General features: G+C 37.1%; 1 long non-coding RNA gene across 1 annotated transcript; it reads right to left on the bottom strand.

The window, feature by feature from the left end:
* Positions 1 to 4,431: 4,431 nt before the first annotated feature.
* On the bottom strand, positions 4,432 to 5,588 carry LOC117968631 (uncharacterized). Its single transcript, XR_004662362.2, has 3 exons — positions 5,320 to 5,588; positions 4,796 to 5,025; positions 4,432 to 4,534 (listed from the first exon to the last, which is right to left on the bottom strand). It is a non-coding gene; the product is annotated as an uncharacterized LOC117968631 (long non-coding RNA).
* Between the last annotated feature and the right edge of the window lie 5,821 nt (positions 5,589 to 11,409).

Here is an 11,409-nt window from a genome sequence, read left to right on the forward strand (position 1 = left end):
ATGATGCACAAGAACTATGTAAAGTAAAAGGTAACATTTCTGTTTCTCCACAACAGTGCTAGCAACAAAAGGTAAACAGTATATTAGGATGTAATTTTTTTTTTTTAATAACTACTTTCTCAGCAGCATTTAGGTACATTCACACATCGAGAAAATTAAACAAACAAAATATATATTTAAAAAATGTTTTTGATTTAAAGGTCTATATAAAGCATAATGCCTTTAGGGGTGTGGTTATCTCATGTTAATCCCACATCCTTTTGTGTCTTTTGTGTCTTATTGCTTAAATGAGCAACACAGAAAATAATAACCACGAATCTGAGAAAAGCACATTGAATTGTAGCTTTACTACATGAACTTGTCTGTTTGGGTTTTCATTAAACAAGCAAATCATTATATGAGTGGTTGTAACCAGCATGTTGTCAATATTACTGAAAAAAACAGCAATTACAACCGATGCAGATGTTCAATTAATTAAGAAGTATGGCTTTTTATCACTATACCAATTATGCAAATGGAAAATTATGTCTCCACAATGATACTGTAAGGTTTAATTACATTTCAAAGAAACTCATTAAAATCCTCCCCTAAGCTGTTTAGTTGCGTCTCAATATTGGAGCAGCTGTGCAGATGAACCATCTTCTCGTTTGACAATCTCTTCTGTTTTAATGAAAGACAATTGGGAAAGTTTATGTAATGGTTCTTTAGACTTGACTGGTCCTTTAAGAGTGCATTAATAAGAATAGGTGGCCCTCTATGTGTTATACATCACGTCTGTGCAGGGTCAACCCTGGACAACACTCAAATCAAAGTCAGCTTTTTAATATAAAGCCTGTGGGCTTTGATCGATTAAAAAAATAACTGATCGATTAATCTTGTGCAGTATCAAAAAGCAGTGCACGAAAAACAGATCTTGAAAAATAGTGGAGGGTACTTCATGGCATTACTACAAGTGTATGGTATCATCTTACTCGCAATGTAAGCATCGAATTAAAATGTCCAGAACTTTGAGCATTATATCATAATAGTAGATGGTTAGGGGCCCTTCAAGTGTGATAGCTCAGCACATCACACCCCCCTGTTGGACCATAATATTGAACCTTTTGAATGCATTGTAGTGCTTATCGGTAAGACTGTATTTTATCACCTACAAATAAACACAGCAAACGCTTGCCTATTACACTGCATAGAGCTGCACGATTTCTTTAAAATGTTTTCAATGAAAAAGACACCAGCTGCATCAAAGATTGGAAATATTTCTGCTAAAGGTCTCTCTGTCCAGTACAAGAAGGGGACATTTCACATGTCTGTTGTTATTGTTACATGCATTTATGTTTTTATTTTGTTTGCTAATTCACTGATAGTGAAAAGTGAAAATTCTTTAAAAGGTTGACATAAAAAATGAAATATTCTACAATTCAGCATTTACTGTTTATCAGGTAAGCATTTAAATATTTCTGAACATTTGTTGTATAACAACAAATAAAAATAATAAAAGTGTAATATATTACAGTGAAAGCAAGGTAAAGCATCGGTATGCATTGTAAAGCCCAGAGTGTATGTTAAAGTATATTAAAAACATGGTAAAAGCATAGTATAAGCATGGGAAAACTGCAAACTTACCCTGCAAAATTACAGTGGTAAACTCTTAGAAGGGCCTGGGCACATACAAGGCTCAAAATTCAACCACATAAATATATACAGAAGAGTTTGTTCAAGGTCATGTCTCCTATCCTCTCCTGAAATTCACAGTGCACACAGCTTGAAAATGTAGGCAGGTTCCGCTGCTTGGCCTGTGAGTGATGTCATCAGAGCCAACTGACACAGAACCCTGGATTATATGAAGAGTCCATGGAACGGTTCTGGACCGTTTACAACAGCTTTGTAAAATTAACATAATCAATCTAAAAAGACTTAAAACAAACCTTATTTAACCCTTTGCTGCCTAAGCAGACTGTCCATATATGGGCATGAATATGACTTCTTTGGGGGACATGTATCAAGCGTTTGCGATGATAAGGTCATAAAGCCAAGTTTATGCCGGCTTTAAAATTGCCCTGTATGTACCATGACACTTTTGGCAAGTTAAGGCCGTGTTAGCACCACCAAAATGAGCTCCGCCATGCAATGCGTTCCGCCGCTCATTAGCCATGTACTTTACGACGTGTCAAGTCTTAATTATATGCATGTGCAAATTGTTGGTTGGTATTGGCCCAAATGCGGCAAGCGGCTTAGAGCCATATGAAGCACATTTGGCCCCCTCTCGGCCCTAATCTGGCATATGCATGGTGCAACTGGCCCACTTACTGCCCAAATGCGGCAAGCGGCTTAGAGCCATATGAAGCACATTTGGTCCCCCTCTCGGCCCTAATCTGGCATACGCATGGTGCAACTGGCCCACTTACTGCCCAAATGCGGCAACCGGCTAAAAGCCATACGATACACATTTGGCCTGGTTTTGGAAAATTAACAATTATATTCCTAAAATTGCAGTCCTCCACTGGTAGTTGGGGTTTGAACTGGTCCACAGCTAACTTTTAAGAATACTGTTGCTTAAATGAATTAGCCCTAACCATATTATAGCTATTAAATGAAGTTAAACTTCGGCAAATGTACAAATGAAAACAAGTTTTACACAGCTTTAAAAAAAAAAAAACATATTTAAATTACAAACAGATCACAAAATATCTGGATTTTGCTTAATTACTTAATTTATGTGTGTCTAAATCTGGTACTATGTCATTGCAATAATCTTCTGCATTATGCATCAAGACATGTATTATGTTCTGTCATGGATTTGTAATAATTTCAATCCTCTTTTAACCCTTACCCTACAGGATAATTCGGAACTCTAAATTACTTTGAAATCTCTGATTACTTTGAACGCTCTGATTATAATAACAGCAAATAAGGGTTTTATGTGTTCAATAAAGCACGTCAATCAAGTTCTTAATCTTAATACTCTTTATTGATTACCATAAATTATACATAAAAATTAAATTATACATACATTAAACAACAACCAACCAACGAGCAATCCCAACTAGACATACAAGATTACAAGATCATAAACAAAATAAACACTATAAATCCCATAACATAATCCCTGCCCCATTTTTGACAGAATGTAATCCATCCATTCTGTCAGTGGTAGATTGTTTTGCCTGAAGAGAAAAAACAACAACTGTATTTTAGCATTTTTGACTCAATGTTATTAATGGTATGTTAATAATAATTAAAAACAAACTTTATTTCAAGATTGTCCAAATTACAAACCCAGTATTAATGGCAGTGGGTTCCCTCTGGGGTAGAAGGAATAACCTCCTAACAAACAAAAAGGAATCCATCAGTACCAGGCTTGTAATTAGTGAGTGGGTCAAAGTTTTAATTTGGTCTAGGTTATAGAATTGTTTAAGAATCTTGACATGAAGCACATTGTTAGTTAAACTAGTTCATTTAAGTTATTGTGAGTTCAACAGACAAGGACACAGAAATGACCAGGACTGAGAAACATATGGCAAACATTAGATAGAAAGAAAGAAGCGGGGGTGGGGTGGAAGGGAACTTTATATATACATATATACATATATATATATATATATATATATATATATATATATATATATATATATATATATATACATATATATATATAAAACAGTTTCCAACTTTATGATCAATGTTGTTTTTTTTGGGGGGTGTTTGCATAGTTGGTTACTGTACTTAAAATTGAACCCCACAATGAGATAAAACAAATAAATGCAACAGGATTTTAATTTTGTGAGAACCTATTTAGAATCTCTTAAAGTGCAATTAGTGGGGTCCTTGAAAATGCAGCACTAAAGAACTGAAAATTTATAAAAACCTTATAGTGATCAATTATTTATTCACTGTCCTCAGCAGTATTTGTAGAGTGGGATGTGGATGCAGCCTGTCTCTGCAATTTGTTAATTTCCCTAGCCTTCCGACCTCCACCTCTGTCTGATGAAAGATTGAACCATCTTAGAATAAAATGTTCAATTTCTTTATCAGTGGCCTTTGCTGCCAAGGGATTTCTTCTTACTGCACCTGTTGTATAACTGTCTTATGCGTCAAATAGTCACTCACAAACTAGTCATACATTAGTGAGAGTAAAAATATACCGATATACTGTATGTTTTTGTTTACATTCATTGTTTACAAACCCAGACAACATCATAGCACCCTCACATGTTTCACTCCAAACCATTTTTTGTACCAATAATAAGGTAATATTTGTTATTTTCTGTAACATTTTTGTACATACTAGTTACTTGTTATGACACTTTCAGATATATAGACCATTTATAACACTGTAGTACTGTTAATAATGTACCAATTAATCAAGTTACTTACGTAAAATAACTGATTTGACAATCAAGTTCTTGAATGGTCTTTTTTCATTTACTCCCATCCAATTCATTTTTTTCGCAAGATCATTGTGTATAACATGATTCAGTATATTCCAGACTGTGTTTCTACAGTCACTCCCTCCAATTGTTGCCAAGAATGATATCTGAAAGTAATAACAAAACAATAATTAAAAATATTTACATGAAGTTGCAGCGTATAATTCTCGTGTAAAATAAGTTAAATGTGGAAGATCAAAACAGATGATAGACAGCAGGCATTAAGTTCAAGTAACAAATTTCAAATCTGATAAGATTTTCAAGAAGTAGTGCTTATCAATTTCCATCTAATATTTTAGATTATAAATCACAAACTATACAAAGTGTTTCTGTTTTCATACACTTTTCAAAGTAAAATCATTTAATACCATTTTTTGTTTAGAAACTTTGTTTTCAGGATTTTTGAGCCACGCCTCAAAATGATCTTAGTCATTTATGTCCTTTAAAGGGAATATAAATTCCTCTGGTAGCTCTGGACTCGGGTCCACGGTGCTTGAACCTGATTGCAGCAGGCTCAGCACATTATTTAATGTAACAGCCTGCTGTATCTGGTGCTGTCGTACATTTTCCATCATTGTCATGATGTGGAGTTCTGCAGCTGCAATGCAAACAAAAAGTAAACCATGAAATGAATAGAAAATGACAAACCAATTATGGAAAAGAGAAATATCTAAATGTTGAAAAGAGAAATAAAATGTATATTTTTATTAACTAAAACAAATTCTGTAGTCCTTAGATTAGATATTTAATTTATTAGATATTAGATATTTAATTTATTTATTCCCTAGATTAGATATTTTGTCACAATATATACATATGCAATAAAATAAACTTTATAGATTTCACTTCAAATAAACTGAAAGTATAACTACAGTATACTATATTTGCTTACCAGTGCATGGAATGGATTCATTTCCATACTGTCCAAGTCCTAAACTGTATGATGGAGTGAACAGATGGGGTCGGGAAGATTGTTGCCCAACTCTTAGTCCTTGTTTGACAGGTGATGGCATGTTAATGGTGGGTGGACTATACAAGCAGTTATGAGATGTCACATCCACATCCACAGATGTAGGCGCACTTGAATCCACAAATACTGGCAGGGCTGAGAGGGCTGGTGCTGCAGGCAGCAATGAGGACATTTGCTTGCTCTTCAGGTTCCTCGCACTGTTTGTGACACCATCATCATCATCATCATAATCATCACTGTCATTATCACCAAAAGGTGTCCTAAAAAAATCTAAATTTTCCATTTTATATCAATAGAGATAAAAACTGTAACAGGATGAGTTTGCAATTTTCCTTGGGGCTGCACCCTTTTCCACTTCTACAATGTTAGCCATGAGTTTCCCTTGGGCACACCCATTTTCTTAATAAAGGAATCATATTAGGGGCTAAGGCAGTATTTATAAATGCCATTTATTTAGAAAACGGAGATATTACATTACAACTTTAAAAATAGCATTTCTTTATGTTACTACGTTGTTTATTTGTTGTTGAATTATTACAAGTTTATGTAGTTCATGGGAACATAAATAGAATCTAATTAATTAGTCAATTAAGACGTCGACCAAATCAAAACCATGACCCACCGCTAACCGCAAATTACAAACCCAGTATTAATGGTTCCCTCTTGGGTAGAAAAAATAACCTTCTAACAAAATAGACTCCATCAATAACAGGTACATATGTAATTTGCAGTTAGCGGGTGGGTCAAAATTTTCGTTTGGTTCAGGCCTTAAAGCACAGTTATTATTTGACAACAGATTGTAAATAAATTAACATACTTTGTAATTCTTTTTCTTTTACGCTTTATTAATGACTGCATGTCCTCTCCAGCGTCAGACTGCAAGTCTGATGTTGTGCAGTGAAGTGATTGTTTGTATCTCTGGAAAGCTTTCAAATAGTCATCTAAAATATACAATAAAAATGTGGTTCAGTACGGTGTATACATTGCTTAAAACCTTTTCAAAACATGCATATACTCATACATTTATTTTAAAAAATCCTCTTATTGGACCGCCCCTAATTTAATAAAAGTGCATTTGTAAATACTTTTTTGGATTACTGGGGCCCCCTGACCATTGTGTATGTTTAGATTACATCATGCGCAGGGATGTCTGTCATTTGTGAGTTGGAGTTTCACCAACTGCAACAGTGGCAGGAAATGCTTGTTGAAGCATGAATACATTTTCATAGTAATTCCCCAAACTGTTACTTAATAATAATAAACATAAACAAGACTATTCACATCATTTATTTTTTAAATTAAACTAATATAATCATATACAGTAGGTACTTCAGCATGCTTTTCAAAGGTTACCTTAATTCCAAGATTACAGTACTAACCTGTTTTTAACAAAATTCTTACATCATGGCGAGTCCAGCCATCCCCAGGAATTTCTTTTTTTTTAATAGCTCGCTTGATCCTGTCATCTTTTGTGTAGTTGGGCCACCATGTCATGCCATCCTCAACCCAAGTCTCAGGAACAATGTTCATACTTTTATTTTCAATAAATTCCACCATTATTCTCAGTTGACAACTGTAAACAATACATTTTGAAATTTCATAAAATTAGTTTAAAAAAAAAAAAAGCGAATTTATGGAATATCAACATTCTGCAGTCCCAAAAATAAGAATATCTTATACCTCATTTCCAGTCAGGCCAACTCGAGAACACACCCTAATTCCCCCGCCTCCCCACCACAATAATAATCATAGGAGGCTGTGTGGTTCAGTGGTTAAAGAAAAAGGCTTGTAACCAGGAAGTCCCCAGTTCAAATCCCACCTCAGCCACTGACTCACTGTGTGGCCCTGAGCAAATTACTTAACCTCCTTGTGCTCTCTTTCAGGTGAGACGTTGTTTTAAGTGAATGCAACTGATGCATAGTTCACACACCCTAGTCTCTGTAAATCACCTTGGATAAAGGTGTCTGCTAAATAAACAAAGAATAATAAATGATAATCTGGTTACAATCTGGCCACCTCTTTGCAAGTGAGACTTGTTTAGTTCATGTAGTAACGCAAACTCTGGACACATTTTTTGTTAACTTGTATTGCCTCTCAACTCAAATTTTGGAAAATTCGAGAGCACACTGACTATAGAAACGAGATATTAAACAGTGTGGATCAGAGGAATTGCCACAAAAGAATCTTTGGATGGTAAAAGAACACACTTGCGAGTAATTTCTTCAATGTGAGCTACATTTAAAGTATTGTTTAGGTGAGAAACTGAGAATATATCGATTAGGCTAGAATCAAAAGGATATTTAAAATGTGGGGCTTTCAATGTAAATCTCCTATATACAACATATATACCTGTTACAGATTCAACAATATTGTGTACAATGCCAATATCATTACCAGTATAAAAAGCATCGTCTCCTTCAGACACTTTTAGGCAAAACTGTTCCAAATAAATTTCCTGATACTGTTTTTTTGCTTTAATATTTATAGGGACTGGTCCTAGAAAATGTTCTTTCCTGAAACTTCGCATGTTAGTTGTTTGATGATATGGAACACTGGATTACTCTAAAAGACGGCGAATGACTTGGGCAAGGGGGAACTCTGGTTTTCATATGGAAAGGAAGAGAATGAATCTAAAGGGCCGTGGATATTAACATCCTGGGCAAGATGAAGAAGCCCGTGGACATTATAAACTATGAGATCCTTCCCATAGAGTTGCCCATAGTGTTCTACAAAAGCAACCAAAAAGCTATGAGCATAACCACTATATTTTTTGCACAGCTGTGGACTGACCAAAATTGTAATACCAGCAAAAAACAAGAGAAAATTATTATATATACTGGAGTTTCTAGTATAGGGGCTTGAATGACAGGACCAGTGTACAGCAAAAATTGACAGAATTCAGTAGCTTTCCATCGGTCCAGTTCTCTAAGTGATCGTGGCTTTCTTGCGAATTCTGAGGGGATATGTCTTTTTAAATCTGTCAATGACGTGGACAACATGTTGATAAGATGAGAAGATAAACAACATTTGAGGGGCCCTATTAACCACAAATTCACCAATCTCCGACAAACCAAATGCATATAATCTATAGGAAAATTTGTAATAAAACCAACATTTCCTCCTAGAAAAGGTGGTGGACGGTTGTGATGATCTTCATCTAACATTTGGTTCCCACAGGGATAGCATATATAAACGAACTTAAAACTCCCTTGAAAGCCCATAGAATTCCGAAGTAGTCGTACTGTCCACCAGCTTTTTCACTAACAATTACAGATCGTTGTGTCTTTCACGGGGCGGAGCTATGCCACCTGATAGTGTTTATTGACAGAGTTAGTAAACATATATACATGGAGAGAGGGGCTCCGCCTCTTCCAGGCCCAACATTTACTTGATCGATAGACACGATAAACAGGAGGGGGGCCACCGTCTTTGAGGTGACCCGACATACGAGAGGGGCACCGTCTCTAAGGTTACCCGACATACGAAGAGGCTCGCGAACCGGAAAGAAAACATGAATTAGTATTGATAACACAAAAGAGGTTCCGGCTCTTCCTGACCCAACATATACAGTAGGGGGGTTCCGTCGCTGAGGAGACCCGACAAACAGGAGGGGGGCCACCGTCTTTGAGGTGACCCGACATACCAAGAGGGGCACCGTCTCTGAGGTTACCCGACATACGAAGAGGCTCGCGAACCGGAAAGAAAACATAAAGTTAGTATTTGTTAAAACATATAATGCGTGGTGTTCCGCCTCTTCAAAGCCCAACATAATAGAAGGGGGGTTCCGTCGCTGAGGAGACCCGACAAACAGGAGAGGGGCCACCGTCTTTGAGGAGACCCGACAAACACGAGGGATGCCACCGCTTGCGGACCCTCACATAGAGGCATCAGACCTGAAAGAAGAATCCCAAAAGAAACATACATGCAGATGGAAGGGTTTGGCCGGGGGTCCTCTCTGACTCATGGAGAACCCTCCTCTATGAGGTAAATGAAGCGGAGCTTAACAAAGGGTTGGAGAAAGTGGAATCACTAACCCCCCAAAAATGGACCCCCGGCTCCCCGCTGACGCAACATGAAGAAAAAGAGAGAACCGCCAATGCATAAGAAAGAAGAAAAAGAGAAAACATTTAGACAAAAGAAAACAAACACTTAACGTGACAAAGGGGTTAGTAGACTGTACCCTAATGACTATGTGAAGACCCTCTGCACAGTGGAAAGAAAAAAAACCCCTTTCTTTAATTTTATTTCTTAGGGGGAAATCTTTGGTGGCTCAGGCAGAAAGGTCGTCCCCACTCCGGACATACTAGCAATGGACTGATGTGCTTAGGATATTTCAGATGATGAAGAACGAATATAACTTTCAACTGCTGATGAAGTCCAGCGCCCCATATTTTTAATTAAATGCTGGTTAATGTTGGCTTTTGCGGCTGAAGTGGCTGCCCCTATTCTAAAAGAATGAGGAGTGTAGAATTGCGAAGGAAGACCTGCTCTGGATACCACAGTGGAAAGGTGTGTTGAAAACCAATGCCTTGATACAATGGACCGGCTTGAATTGATAAACAAAGGGTCTGAGGATGAAATGGCTTTGCGTTCTGCAATGTACTTCAACATGGAAGTGAAGGGACACAGAGGAGAGTTGATCTTAGAAAGCTGAATACATTGTCCTTGCCGCAGTTGATCTGTTTTTGAAATGCGAAGAAATAAGATGAAATGAGAATCTGGGATGAGCTTGAGGTCACTGCAGCGGATACCTAGGGTAGGAAAGCTGGCAATAGAAGGAACTGTATATTCAGAACATCTCAAAAATCCAAAAAATGCAGCTAGACATATGACTTCCATAGTTAAATCATCAAATGGAGAAAAACAGCCGTGGCGGAGAATTGAAATCAATTTACTGAGAATGTCTATAGAAATAGGCAGGCGAGCAGAAGAAGGAGCCGGAGAGCACTTGGAAATTCCTCGTAAAAGGAGACGAACCGCTGGAATTGATAATAGAGTTGGGGAATTGATGGACATCAAGCGAAATTGATGCTGAATTCCTGACAAATATAGTCTGATTGTAGCTGGTGCCAGATGTAGAGAGTCCTTTGCATGCACTATGAACGCCATGATCCAGTCCTGGTTGAATGGAGTAGGATTAATCCTGCTTTGTAAACAAAAAGTTACATAACATGCCCAACCTGCAGAGTACGAGGATCTGGTAGATGGGGCAAGTGCTGATGCCATGTAATCTTGAGCTGAATTAAGAAGTTTATTAATAGTTGGATTTAGTTGAAAATCAGCTGATTGAACTGTGGCGTTGCTGCTGGATATTGCAGAGCTGAGGGCAGCAAACTGTGGAATTTGGAAATCTGAAAACGGGAAAGAGCATCAGCTGCATTATTAAAAATGCCCGGTAGGTGGCGAGCTTGTATTAGGAAGTTATTAGAGACTGAAATCCATACTAGCCGCCGCAGCAATTGCATTATAAGAGCGGAGGAGGAAGGTCCTTTATTTATAATATGCACTGTAGTTGAATTATCACAGTAAAATAGTATTGATTTCTTAGACCAGAGATGACCCCATAGCTGGGCAGCTGCTACTATTGGGTATATCTCTAGCAGAGCTGTGGATTTTAGATGAGGAGATATGTTCTCGATTTCCTCAGGCCATGTACTGCAAAACCATTGATTATTAAATAGACCTCCGAATCCCAGAGATGAGGCATCAGTAAATAAAGCCATATCGTGAGGAGCTGAAATGAAATCATCATAAAACATAGAGAGACCGTTCCAGTGCTGAATAAGCGCAGACCACATTTTAATATCTTTCCTAGCTTCTGAAGAGATATTTAAATAGGAGTCCAGATTTTTTTCTGTTGATGCCAGCGCTAGCAGCCGAGATATAAACGTCCTCCCTTGTGGAATGATACGTATTGCAAAATTAAAGTAACCCAGCAATGAAAGCAGTGCCCGTTTTTTAATTGTTTTACTGATCTGAAAATCCTGAATGAGCAAACGAATATGGTTAAGT

This window comes from Acipenser ruthenus, chromosome 11, assembly GCF_902713425.1.
Source record: "Acipenser ruthenus chromosome 11, fAciRut3.2 maternal haplotype, whole genome shotgun sequence".
NCBI lineage: Eukaryota > Metazoa > Chordata > Actinopteri > Acipenseriformes > Acipenseridae > Acipenser > Acipenser ruthenus.